Source organism: Lycorma delicatula, chromosome 1 (assembly GCF_047948215.1).
Source record: "Lycorma delicatula isolate Av1 chromosome 1, ASM4794821v1, whole genome shotgun sequence".
NCBI classification, from domain to species: domain Eukaryota; kingdom Metazoa; phylum Arthropoda; class Insecta; order Hemiptera; family Fulgoridae; genus Lycorma; species Lycorma delicatula.
This window is the reverse complement of record NC_134455.1, coordinates 377,577,228-377,592,697: the sequence shown is the minus strand read 5'-3', so window position 1 is coordinate 377,592,697 and position 15,470 is coordinate 377,577,228.

Genomic DNA, 15,470 nt, shown 5'->3' with positions numbered 1-15,470 from the left:
TAACATCTAGTTAACCATATGCCTACTCCAGTAAATTGTTCATTATTTGTGCTAAATCATTAGATTTTATAACAGAACCTTGTGAATTATAAACATTTATGGAGTTGGCCTTTTTCAATCAAACCAATATAAACCTTTATCCACTATCCAAGTTTTCCTATGTATTCACTTTTACTAATGACATTTTGTAAGTTACTTTGATTTTTTTTAGTACACAGCTAAATACTGACTGCAGAATTCTTAATTTAACTGTTTCTTCTTTTTGCGTTGCTGTTCATTAATTGAGTGAAATAGTAAAGCAAGTATAGAAACAGGTTAAGTGCTGTTAATTTAAGTAGACAGATAATTTACTTAATTAAATTATTTTTAAAAAATGTACTTTTTTCACAAGTTTTAATTTTAACTAACTACTGGTTAGTACATACATGATGATTTACATCCGGGATTAGCCCGAACAGTGCTGGTTTTTTTTTGGTGCTATCAGGGTTGCAAAAATGCCCAGGGTTTGAGAATTTTATGACTGGGAAGAATTTTTTTCATTTTAGACCTATATGTTCGACATCGTGTTTTTAAACAGGCCATGCATCTCTCAGCCGACCTTGGAGCAAATGCTGGCATCGATTTTGACGGAGGTGTGGCTACTGGTCTCGCCACAACTTTTTACTTAGTCATTTGACAACACAACAGGGGCAATCATGTATGTAATTACTTGTCTACATGTGTTTGATCATTTTATCTCTATTCGTTTTTTGTCTTACCGTTTAGCAATGGGCAAAAGAAAATGTGTATTTAATGATGTTAACCTGCAACAGGAATACAAATTTTTGAAATTGTGTAATGACAGTAACAATGAACGTGTTTATTGCACGCTATGTACTGGAGAATTTTCTGTTGCACATAAAGGAAAGGGTGATATTGAAGACCATGTGAAAACAGCTAATCATAGGAGTGCTATTAATGGTACTGCTTCAGCAAACATGAGATTTTTTTAAAGCCAAAAATGGGTATAACAATAACAGTGATCTAGTGTGCTGTTAAAGAAGCTACATTTTCATACCACACTGCTAGACAGAAACTCTGTTTCAAAACATCAGACTGCACATCTAAACCGGTTAAAAAGTTATAAGACTCAAAATTTTCATCTGCTAGAACCAAAACCGAGGCAATTATTGTTAACCATTATTGTTTCGCCATTTATTTGATAATATGTTGAGTTCTTTGGAAATTCATTAATTATGTAACAGTAATGATGGATAGCTCAAACAGAAGTGAAGTAAAATTTGTTCCAATTTTGTAAGATATTTCGGTCTAGAGGAGGGAATAAAGTTAAACTTCTAAATTTTGATGAAGTGTCAAGTGAAACTGCCCAAATTTTGACTCTGAATCTTTTGCTGTGATTGAAAAAATACAAACTTGGAGAAAGGTTGATTTGTTATACTGCTGATAACACTAATAGTAATTTTGGTGGTGTGAGGAGAAGGAATGTGAAGAAAATGTCTTCAGAAAAGTTCTAAGTGATTTAGATAGACCTATTTTAGGAATTGGTTATTCAGCCCACATTGTACACAATTCAATACAAACACTCCTGGACATAGAGTTATTGTTATAAAAATTTATAAATATTTTCACATATATGCACTATAACTTATATTTACACATATATTTTCACATAAAACTTAAAGAATTCTGTAATTTTTTGGAAACAGATTACAAAAAGTACTATCTCATAGCAGTGCAAGGTTCCTTAGTTTGTTACCTGCAATAGAAAGAATTCTTTCCATTTTTGATGGCCTAAAATCATACTTATCTTGTCACAAATGCCCAAAATTATTATTTGATTTTTGGAAATCTAGAAAGTGAACTGCTTTTGAAATTTTTATATGGTACTCTACAATCATTTAATAATGTATTTCTGAAATTAAAAGCTAATTCTATCACAGCAACAGAAGCACTTCACACATATTCTGAATTAATTTGTCAACTTCAGGAAAGAAAAACCCACAGATTTATACAATCTTCTGCCAAAGAATTGCTATGCACTCTAAAAGAAAATGATGTTCAGGAACAAAAATTCTTCTCAACCTTAGATAATTTTTATAATTCTGATATCCAATGCCTAGAGTTGTGGAAAGCCAGTTTTGATAAAGTTAATAAGTTTTCAGTGGATAAATTTACAAACTGAAATTGCTTAGTCTGATTTAGAAGAGTGCACAGGTTGTTAATGGAATTATAAAAAAATTTGTAACTATTGATGATCTATTTGATGAACTTGCATTGTTGAACCAGGTAATTCAAAACCAAAGGGTAGGTTGTGGTTCAAGTTCTGAAAAAGTACCAGATACTACTGAAGAGAAGTGGAAAGCAATTTTTAAGTGTTTCAAAAGACTGATATTTCATGTTACAACATTTCTAAAATGGTGAGTTTGTGATGTCTTTGCCTGGGACATCTGCTCCAGTTGTGAGAGTTTTTCAATTACGGGGAATGTTTGGTCTGCAGAAAGGGGTAGACTTTCAGTATCTACTGTTAAACATCTGCTAAATTAATTTAGAATTTTCTTGTTATGAATTTTAGGATGTAATTAAAACAAACAAACAAACCATTTTTGAAAAAAAGTCATGTCTAATGAAAAATACAACTGAATAAAAATAGTTTAATGTTTCAGTAAAATGTTAAAACTTTTAAGTAATTTCAAAAATATGTCCTGGGTTGGACCCAAAAAAAATATGATAAGCCTATGTATACTTAATAATCTCATATACTGTCATATGACAGTTAACATACTCTCATATGACAGTATATAAGATTATAAAGATTTCTCTTATTGCTATAGAAAGACACAGATTTTGTCCAGTACTACTGTACCAGTATGAAAAATTCTGCAGTATTTTAAAGCATAATCCTTTCAAAGTTCATAGATTGATAGCAATCGTACATATCATCTCCCAATGCTTCAAACTTCATCCTTTGGTGGTACCCCTTCCAGTATATATTAATAATATGTATTCCAATATATATTAATAATATGTATTCCAATATATATTAATAATATGTATTCCAATATATATTAATAATATGATTAATATATATTTTGAGAAAACCACTTATCCACTACACTTGCTATCCATTAAATTTTGTGATTAGATTCTTTATGATCAGACATTCTGTTTTCATTCTTGGTTTTTCAACCAAGATGAAAACATTGTAACACCTTCAACTGTCTGATTTCATGGGGAAAAATAAATATCATAGCATGTGAATTATTCTTCAAGAAATGTTCTATTTTCAGAAAAAATTAAAATCATAATAGGTCTAATATATTTGGGTCCCCTTGCTTCTCCATGGGACTCTTGCAGTAGTCCCTAATCCCTTTAAAACTCCCTAGTGCCCTTAAATACCAAGAATTAAAATATTTGATGTTTGAATCATTCTCTTTGAAAATAATTTCTCCCTCAAAAAATATTTTAAAAAAAGCTGGGAAAAGTTTGCATATCCCAGGTTAACACTTTACAGGATATTTAAATATTTAGAGTACTACTGTGAAAAAGGTCAAAATGCTCATTAAAAAATTTTTGATTTACTTGATCAACTGATGTTTTTACCTTAAAAATTATGCAGTGTTAAATTTAAAAAAAAAATCAAAATTTGTAGTAAAAAATTTCCATCCCAGTAGATTCCCTTAACCAAATCATCAAAATTAATTTGATTTTATCATCAAAATTATTTTTATTTTAGAGTATAATTGCAAAAAAAATTTGGGTCCTATTTGACCCCTATCAGTCAACAGCTACTTAATAAAATATTTTGAATAATAGCCTACAATTTGAAAAACAAGTATCAAAAATTATAAAAAAATTAAAGAAATTTTTAAATTCTTAAGTTAGGGATCCAACTTGAGTTTTCTTTTAAATTTGCATTTAATACTAATATAGTGGATTTTCAGTCTTGAAAATTAAAATAAGTTATATTTTATTTATTCCCTGAATGGAATCTATACTTTTTTGGAGGGATGCTTAAAAGTTTATTTTCTGGAGTAATATTCACTTAATAAGTTGGCCCAGTTTAGTGCAATGTTACTTAATAAAGGTAAAGAAAAATTACAGTTTACTAAAAGAAATTATAGGTACATACTGCCCTCTTGTCTGACGGGGTTGTAGATCAAGCTAGAAATGGGTTTATTCACAGCGAAATATCTGTGCCAAATTTTAACTATTTGGGCAATAGGTTTTGAAGATAGGAGCCAAAAGCTGTTTAGAAATAATATTGAGTAACTCACACCACTAAATTCGATTAACTTGAAACTTTGGAATTTTAAATATTCTTAGTATTTTTGAAGGAACCTTCAATGTACTAAAGATCAACTTTCCACGACCACCATACAAGAAGTCAATAATTAAAAATGTGAAAGCTATCCCTCTCCATTTTTAATTTTATTCAAAATTTAATTCCATTAATGTTCCATGTATAGAGATTGTTTGAACATTTTCACAATGTATATTATCCCAGATTGAAGATATAAAAGTACAGACCAACTTTCCCTTCGTTATGTTTTTGAAACGGCAATAAATAGTGCTCTAGCTGAAAAAGTAAAAACATTCAGATGTTAAATACATTAGGTCACCTTATTACTCAAGGGACTCTAGCTCCTTGCCACATTCAACTCACAAAAATTGAAATAATGCAGTTTGTTTAAATGGATTTTGTTAAAAAGTATTGACAATCAAAAAAAAATTCAAATCCACAATGCCCATGATCAGTCAGTCTTGTCTCCTGAAGCTACCTACCCTAGCCGCTTAGGAAATACTGGTATTGAGAGTATTCTTCAAATTCATTTTATTTGAAGAAAAGATTAAAAGAATAATTATGGCTGGGAAGTCTAGATTACCTCAGCTCTCAAGGGTCTCTAGCCCCTGATCCCTGTAAAATAATAAAAATTAAAATATTTCAATATTTTAAGCATTCTTTTCCGGTGTTTCTTCTAAAGAAAAAATTAAAATAATTGCATCCAAGATGGAAATATCCCTTAGAGTTCTAGTCCCTTATCTCCTTTAAAAAAAATTAAAATTATTTTGTACAGTTTAGTACAGAATAAGTGAGCTTTTGACAAAATGTGTTTGACAATCTGGAAAAATTGAAATAGACAAGATTTATTATTTTTTATAAAACAAGTTCCTTGTTTATAAAAAACTGTTTATTATTTTTTTATAATTTTTTCATTGTAAGAGTATTTTGAATTTTAAAAAATTTTTATATCGAAAGAAAAATATGTGCAGTAACCTGGATCAACAAAAGTATTTTTGAGGTTTTATTGGAAGGACTGTCGACCTTCACTTTCCAATAAAACCATTTCCAATAGAACTTTTTAGGAGTTTGATAAAAATTCAGTTAGAACAAGAGTTAGATGATGAAACACTGGAAGAAAATGAAATATTGTTCTTTAAAATAGTCATTCGCTAGTATAGTGTGATGATAATGCATAAAACGTAACCGTGTTTATTAATGTGTGAACATTTTCCTTAGAAAGAATCATACTCGCTATAGTTTTTTAAAACTTGAATATTTATTTATTTATCTAATGATCAGTGCAGAGCTGTCTAGAATGAAATTTATAAATCCTTAAGTTGAAAAAAATATACAGAAAAGAACAACCGTGACTGAGATCATTCACATTATTTCACACGTATACAAATGCACGCACGTACGCAAGCATGCGTGCTAAAAGCCCTTTTAAAGCTATTATGAAACCATTTTTAAGTGAGTATTATTAACAATAGTGGCAATGGTAACAAATTAAGAAACAGCTGCATAGTTAGTTCTTAAAGATGCTCTGGAAGCCAATTTTCTTTTAATTTTAATTAACGTATTTCTGTTCTTTTATTTTTAGTAAATTACTGGACCATTTAAAAACATTTCCCATCCATTTATTTAAAATATAATTAAAAAATTTTTCTTTTACAGAAACAGTATTACTCTTGTTGATGGATTTTTAAACAATAATTAATGAAAAGTTAAACATATACATAAATGTAGGCTCATATAATTTTCATCACCTTTTGAATTGTGTTTATATGTAAATATTATTTCATGTGTTTATAATTTTAAAAATACTGGCAAAGTATAACATGACTTTCCTGGATGTTAATAATAAAAATTAAAATAGTTAGAGCCTAAAAACAAAAAACATTATATATCTTTTAGAGTTGGGAATAAAATTTAAGAAATGGTTTTCTAAAATTATTCATATATAGGTTAAGCTTAACAAAATTTACTTAAATAAAGTTTTCTCTAAATCTAACACCTTTTACTAAATCCTATAATAAGAAAAACATTTTTTCAAAAAGACTTTTCTGCATTTTAGATCCAGGGTCTAATTTATAAAAAAAATTATAGACATTTCTTGATGACCCTGTGTATGATATATAAGTTTTTAAAATTTTTTGAAAAACTGAAGGAAGTTGGAGCAAAAGAACAAAAACTTTCAATTTTAATTTACACAAAATCTCAATTTTAAGAGGTGGTGGTTGATTTTTAAAAAAAGATCTTTTGGATTACTCATATATGCATTGTAGGTAATAAATTTACTTCAATTTTGATTTTTTTCAAAGACATTTTAGAGAAAAATGTATTAAAAATGTATTTTTATTGCAACCCCTTTAATGAAATTAAAAAAATATATATCAGTATATATATAAGAAATATTTGACCTGATTTGAAGATCCATTTGATCAGTCCTGAGAAGTAAGGTCAAAAGCGCATAAGTAGATTTTTTTTGGTTTAGAACAACTAGTTGGATCCTAAAATGTAAAAATTCACAAAAACCTGATGCTCCATTTTCGACATGATCACCATACTTTCTCTTTTAATAAAGTAATACAAACTTTATGATTTCTTTATTTTTATTTTTAACTTAATTAAATTAGTTTTAATTAAAAAGACATGTAAATTATCGCATTTTTTTATTTTATAATTAATTGTTCATTTTTTAATACTCCTCTGTTTAAGGCTTTATCATGGATTCCCTTGATCCATTCAGGCAAGTGCTGGGACTATTTATTTTTTTTTCTCTGTAGAATAGCTTATCTACCCATTGACACTCCAATCTGTAACTAAAATTCAAATGAATTGCTTCCTGAAATCTGTGATAGTACTTTGGTCCCGTTGTTGCAGTTACATTTCGCAGATATAAAGTGAATAAGAATATTGTTGGGTATGATATTCTCCTACAAAAAATTGCAGTTAATTCAGTTTTTCATAACTAATGACAGATAACTTTCATTTATATGGCTTATGTTAGGATATTGAATTAGTAAATTATTACAGTACTCTTTCGGAATCAAAATGAAAGTAATTTTACCATTACTTGGACTTGAATGCTGCCCATAATATTGTGTAACAGCTGATCAGTGTGTAACAGCTGATCAGCAACAACACTGATGAAAAATGAAAAACCTGAATTTTCTGCATCTGTGTTCAACATATACATAAATGTAGGCGCATATAATTTTCATCACCTTTTGAATTGTGTTTATACGTAAATATTATTTCATGTGTTTATAATTTTAAAAATACTGGCAAAGTATAACATGACTTTCCTGGCTGTTAATAAAAATTAAAACAGTTAGAGCCAAAAAAAAAAAAAAAAAAAAAAAACATTATATATCTTGTATCCGCATTAGTTAATCCTGTATCAGCAAGACAAAACTGTTTTGTTTGATAACAATTGGAAGTCTTCGGGTTTTTGATAAACTCCAGTACAGTTGTCATTTATAAATTTTTTTTCAGAATGTAATAAAAAAAATCTATAATCATGATACAACTCTGTGCTCTTCAATAGGAATATCATTAAAGTTAATTTCTGTTTTATATTTATTCTTGCATGGAAGGTGTGTGTACGTAACTCTGTCTGCCGGTCTTTCTGAGTGTGATTTTAGTGCAAAGGAACAAGCAGTAAGAATGGCTAAACCGTTTTTAACTGCTTGCTTGTACTATGTTAGTCTCTAAATTAAATCGGCTAGACTTAATTTTTTTGAGTTCTAAAGCAGATTTTTTTTAATGTGCTGCATGTATATAACTTAATCTATTATTAATTGGCCTCAGAATAGTAATCTTTCCCTGCCTAATTTAATTGAGAATGTAGAATCAGGTTAGATAATGGAAAAGGCCTGATGTGAACTTGTAAAAAAATGTTACTGTTAAGCGATAGAGAAAACTTCTTATTTGAGAAGTAATAATGGTTATCTTTTCTTTATTATAATGTATAAAATTTTAATTTAAGTTGGATTTACATAAAGAAAACTTGTATGTGCATGTCTGTGTATTTTTTTTTTATATTTCTGTTCTATTACGTACATGTATTTTCAGGATGTGTAATTAATAAGTGTAGTGGTGAGTGTACACACATATGATTAAGTTGCATATTATTTTTTAGTTACACTTAAATAGTACTTAAGCATTTATTTGCATAGTTTGTAGATATGGTACATATTAATTGAATAGCTAGTTAAATAAATCAACATCACTATAAAATTTAAATAAGATATTTTTTGAGTTAGTTTACATTTAATTATCATTTTTAAACAGGCCATCTTTCAGTTAACTAAGCCATACTTATTTTTGATTTCATAAATGTAAAATTTGTAATTATTTCAGCTGTTTATGCTCATGAGATGTTTCTAAAACTTTCAAGTTATTTTGGAAATTTACATTTGATGATTTATTTTTAATGAAATATTTTATAACATTTTCAATTTTTTCTGTTTATTTTTAAATTTATTCATTTATCAAAAAATCTTCCCTTCACATGGTCTTATGGATCTAATTGCAATAAATAGTACTTGTTCCAAGTTAAAATATTTCCTTCATCATTTAAAGTAGAGATTACCTTGTTCAAGTTGAGCCCTCTGTTAAATATTAAACAGTGAAAATATATTTTTTATTTTAAGACTAGTAAAAGGTTTTGAGAGTATAATGTTTACACGTGCCTGCTTCTTAAGTTCTTTTATTCTAATAATATGTATTGTAGTATTACTAAAAGTGATTCGTAATTTTTAAAAATAGAAAAGTTAAGACAAAAGATTACATAATCGTATATAGCAAGTGTTATTTTAAAGGAATGTTGAAGTGGACTGCCATTTTGTGTAGCAGATGTATATTATAATAATATTACTATTACGATAATTAAAGTATTACTAGTAAAGTATGTAATGTTCAGATATGTTTGAACAATAAGAAGTTTAACTAATTGCTAAGTAAACTTAATAATTAAATACTTTATTTATTTATGTAGTTAAAGTTCTGAATGACTTCCGACATGAAATGTTTATAATAATTAATTAGCAGCGATGCTAACAACTTGTCTATTTCATGTTTTAAGTTATAACTAATTAGTGATGTTGCAGGATGCACATTCAAATTCAGTTTGTATCCAGTTTAATGTATCATTACTTTTCTATATTCATGTTACCAGTGTTCTTGAACTGTCACGATTCAATTAATTGCTTTACATAACAAATGTCAAATTTAAAAAAATAAAATTGTAGTTATATGAGCTAAGTAATTTATATTTCTTTAATATTAATATAGTATAAGGATTCATTTATTTAGCTCATATTATGTGAAATAATAACTATTGATTATAGTCATATCGCATATAGTTACAGTAGACCTATCTATTGCACAGATACTGGAAATGATTCACACCATCGCTTTTGGTGATGGAAATAATATATTGCTTTCAATCTTAATGTAAATTAGTAATAAATTAAAGATTTACAGGCTGGAAATTGTTTTATTTATAAAGCAATATTAAAAACAAGGGTTAAATCTTTATTATTGTAATATTCTAAAATTACATTTATCATATAGTAGTAAGTAATGTGAAGATACCGAGCATTCTCATTCATATCAACCATTCCTATCCTATCCGGCTTCAAATTCAGAAAAAGCTTTTTAAGATCTTCACAGGTTTCAGAAACCTCCATCCCTGCATCTGAATAGAGGCAGTATTGACCTCAGTTTGTTTCCTAGAAACAAATTAGGAATTTCCTGCTCTCCAGAAAATAAATGATTTAATGTATGTAATTCTGCAGTATTTGCAGTTCAATACTCCCAAGTAAGATGTTGTCAGAGAATATGAGTTATTTTACACATGGTGACCTTCATGTAACAAACCGCTGCATTGTCCTCAACTGAATACACTGTGGATACTGAAAGATTCATATTTCCTTATGTATTAATAACGCAAGTTTACTTTAAGTGCTGGGGGTATCAAAATGTGCTTGTTTGTAGAATGCTAGCCATTTTTGCTTATATTTGTAACTTCGTAAATTTATAACTAAAAATAATATAAAATTGGTACTTAAAACAACATAAAACCTCAACTCTTCTAGTTTCAAATGATATATAATATATACTTCTACCATTTATGAATAAAAAGATATAGCAGATTTTTGAAAGCCTGTTTTTAAATTAAAAAAATTTTGTTTTAGATTCGGTTCACACTTAAACTATCAAGAACACTAATATTTATTAAAATTACAGTAGGCTACACCGAAATTACAACTACACCAAAATAGGTTTACTTTTAAAAAAATTTAATTTTCAGGTTATTTTTTTTTGAATGAAAAGTTTTAAAACAAGGATCTTTACATAAAGCGATTTTGCATTCACAACATCGAAATGATGTATCCTTTCTTGTCACTTTCCCATTTTCATTCAATCTTCATCACCACTTTGTAAATCAAAAGTAACATCGACTGCATCATTATACGAATTGTTAGATGCCATTATAACTGTAAAAAACGCAAACGTAAACAAACGCGCAATTTCAACAATTGTAACTGCACGATACCAAATCGATTTTATAATAATCGATATTACCAAAAGCGCACTCCTTGCCTTATTTAGGTACTAAAATGTATACGAAAAGTAGTGGAGTTTAATAAATCCAATCCTTTTTTTTTTTGAAAAAAAAAATCTTTTGACGGGACTTGGTAGCGATAACGAGATGGGTGCATGTTGTATGGAAACTTGTCTTTCTAAAATCATTTTAAATTCAGTCAAATTGAATGCTAATTAACTTACTTATAAATAAAGTATTATTTTAATAAATAAAATCTTCCAATATATATTTATTAGCTGTAATTTTATTTTAAAAAAACATTTAAAAAAAAATACAACTAATTTCTTATAATATATCAGAAGTACATATTTTTAATAAAAAAAAAGATAATAGATTTGGTTCGGTTTGTTGTTACGGAAGTATGTGTTTTTAAATTAATATCATCTCCGACCATCATGGAAAAAAGCTATGAAATAATTAAAAATGATTACTTGTTGTTTAATTTATTAACGACAATGTTATTTGAATTTTTATATCCAACTACTACATTTTTGTATTACTTATATATATATAACGAAAACATTATTATCTTTTCATCTCAGAGATATTTCACATCTGTAACTCCAGTACGAGAGGCCATTGAGGTATACCTCATTTAGTGATGTGGTACATTTAACACAGTCTGTACAATCCTACACTTCTCCAGAATTACCGATCTTTTGTAATTTTGTTTTGAGGATCCAGGCCAACCTTTTCTATCCACTTCTTCAAATTTTGATTAATCAATCAAGTTGCTGTTATCACCTCTCGATTCCCCCCCCCCCCCCACGAGGGGAAAAGATCCCACCTCGTAGCGTGTCCGGTCGCTGCACCACCCCCTCCGTTCCTAGCCAGTTGTGGCTTTAACGGAGGACATCTTCTCGCCCTCAAACTGATTGCGCACCACAGCTTTCAGTCCAGGCCCCGCAGAGATGCCACCGATGCAGGTGCCCCGAGGGACATCTGCATCGGTAAAGTTCACCCCGAGATAGTTTTTCGTGTTTATGCCTTCAGAATGAAGACAACGGACACCTGCAGCTTCCACGTCGCCCTCAGGAACTAAGCTAGAAGCCTAACCGCGAAACGAAGACCCCGCGCCTAGACCTAACTATTAAAGAGCCATTTTCTGAATGTCTCAGATCGGTACTAATAACCTCAACAACAAACTTTCCCACTAAAGTTTTATACATCGAAAATTAGACCTAGCTCCCTTAAGAACCCGCTTAATACTCAAAATGAGTTTCTATCTGACTCCGCTCCGGTCTGCCCGGGAGAGGAGAATTAACGCCTACTCCCGCACAGCGTCATCACGGAGTCCCGCGTGACATTCATCATCTTTCGCAGACCGCCGCCAAGACTCCCATGCATACCACCAAAGCAGTACCCAGAGAAGCCCCGCCGACAGTGTCATTAGCTCATTAATGCCCCCGTCGGAGCGCGACCGCACCCACCGGGCAAGAATAATCCCGCCCGCCGACAACGGCCGCAACTCCGCCGACAGCGTGATTAAATACATGCCACCAATACATCTAACCGAGGCACGCTGCCTTAAGCGCCTACCTTCGGCCAGTCAACTGCCCAGGCGGTCCCTAGCCACCCAGGTTCCTATCACCTACTAAATCCCTTCGGCAGCCCTACTCAGGGCGAGGAAGCGAAGGAAGCCAGCAACTACTGTCCACTCACTACGAGTCCTCCAGTTGACTCGTAGATCCAAAATACAGTTTACTCTCTCGAGTTCCCTAGCAACTCTGGTACGTTCAGCTTCGTACCGGGGACATATGTGAAGGACATGGTCCACGGTGCCATCGACCCTACAGTCCGGACAGAAGCCGGAATCAACCAACCTAAACTTTGCCAATTTATCCCTAAAGGCACCATGTCCTGAGAGGAACTGAGTGGTATGCCGATTGGGGGATACCCAGCTAACCGCTCGCAACTCTCTAACATTGGGAAATATACCATGCGTATAACGACCTGTCAAAGAAGTATTCCACCTATCTTGCCAAGAGTCGAAACCTTGGTCTTCGATCTCACGCATACGCCCAGCAGTAAGAAGGCCTCCACCCTTCTTTGCAACAAATCGCTGGCTACGTTCGGTAGCCGAAATATCTATAGGTTTGATGCCCGCGATCACAGTTACTGCCTCTCGCGAGACAGTCCTGTAACCACCGACAACCGCTAACAAAAGAAGACGCTGGGCTCGTAATAGAATGTCCCTATAACATTGCTACCGCAAACGATGAGCCCAGACGGGCGCAGCGACAACATAATGGCCTCACAAACGCCTTTATAAAGAATCCGCATGGTACGGAAATTCAACCCCCAATCGGGATGGACCACTCTACGGACGCCGAAGAAAGCATCAACTTCCTTCTTCGCCACATACTGAATGTGCTCCTTGAAGAGAAGCCTCTCATCAAGGTTAACACCCAGATATTCTGAAGGGTGACATACCTAATTGAACGACCGTCCATCACAACCCGCGGATGGCGAGTTGCAGCTAGACGGCCCTTCAAAAACATCATAGTGGTTTTCTCCGCACTGAAAACCATCTTATGCTGAAGACTCCACAACCGCAAAACCCTACATGCCTGCGCCGCTCTGAGCTCGATCTCAGCACGCGAACTACCCTCAACCAGCAGCAGCCCATCGTCGGCATAAGCCACGACGCGACAGCCACCGGGCAAGCGCAGCCGCTTGAGAGAGTCAAACTCGATGGTCCAGACGAGTGGACCTAATACACTGCCCTGTGGACATCCTTTTGACAGGGTCTTTCCTACTTGCGAACTTTCTGTTCGCAAGTAGGAACTTTCTTACTTACTAACTTACTTACTTTCTAACTTACTTCGAACTTTCTTCAGTTCTTTCGCTGAAATAACTCGAGAGAGTCCTAATTTCTTCCTGCGTGCAACCACGCTTCTGCAATGGAAACAAGGCAGAGGGCCACCACAAGTTATTAAATGCCCCGGATATATGCAAGAAGACACCGAGTACATACTTGCACTAACTGCCTGAAGCCAGATCCAGGACCCTAATAATCGCATCCTCTGTACTCTTACCGGGTCTAAAGCCATACTGGTCGTCCATCAGCATGTGATTCAAAGTGAGCCTACTATTAATGCGGAGGTAAAGTACCTTCTCGAAAATTTTTCCAACAACTGGTAAGAGCGTCAGAGGTCGGTAAGAAGAACTAACGGTGGGGTCCTTGTCGCCACCTTTTAACAACAGCTTCAAAATTTCACGCTTCCAGCAAGCCGGGAAATACCCGGCAGATAAACACCTATTGAACACCCTAGTCAACGGGCCAAGAATTACAGGCAGGGTGCGAACAAGGAGCTCCACCGTGATACCATCATATCCGGGGGCTTTATTTCTGTAGCAAGGCTACAGATTACCTGGCGGACCTCCGCCTCAGTCCGTATTGAAATTTACAACCGCCGCTCGAACTCTCCGGTAATACGAGGTCTCACCAACCTCGGTATCATCGGGGAGCAGATCGTGCATCAGAAGAGATAAAACAAGATCTTTTTCAACTACAACGCCGTCTTGGGTCGAGAGACCGACAGAAGACTCTCCTTTTTACGTTTGTGACCAAGTACACGATAAAAAACACCCCAAGGGTCTTTATTCCCTTGCTCCTGAACAAAATAGCGCCAGGAATCTCGCTTAGAAGTCCTAATTCTATGAAAATACTCGTTCCTTTTCTGACGATACTCCGCAAACAGGGCCTCGCGCCGGTTAGCATCACGCGCACGCTGTGCGGCTCTCCTGAGTCGGCCCACGGCCTGCTTTATCGCAGTCAAGTCCCGAGACCACCAACCAGCTACTCTCTCTCGACCCGTCCTACGGGGGAAGTTCTGCGGCTTCAACCACCGCAGAAGAGAAATTCTCTGCCAGGTTATCTAGAGGGACCTCGTCCAGGGTGCGAGTGAACACCCGCAACCTGGCCGCAAGAATGTTGGAAAACTTGGGCCAATCCGCCCGCCTGTGCAAGAAGCGTCTTGCTAAGATTAGTCTTAAAGACTAACCTACACTGCTCTTTGAACGTGGCCGCATCCAAATCAGTATTCTGCTCTCGAATGAGAGACAGAACTTCCTCATCAGAGAGACCCCGCTCGATGTCATATATAATTACTCGGGGCTTTCTCAATCGCTTGGGGTCCACCTTAACCTCAAGCTTCTGCACCGCTGGAGAGTCCTTGATGACTTGGACCGTCTCCTTGTTATCCGCAACGACGACTAAACCCTTGCTGGTCTCCCGTATATCTCGAATCCTAAACCGATTCCGGTCGCCACAAAGGGCTTCCCGGAAATCGCGCTTCAATTCCTGACTCGTGGTCTTGGAGCCCTCCGCCTTGTTAACAAAAACTACCTCCGGCTTCTTTACCGCTTTGCTGGCCTCTCGTTTGGTCTTCAGGACCTCACCGTAGGCGCTACGCTGGGGCCTGAACAACCACCTTGGGAGCCTTGACCTCTTGGGGCTTGGAGGCCAAGGCCTCGAAACCCTCGCTTACCGCCGCAAAAGCTTCCCTCAGCTTACCTAGCCGGGGGAGAATTGTCTTCCTCGCACCCGAGCTGACCTCGCCGGGAAGC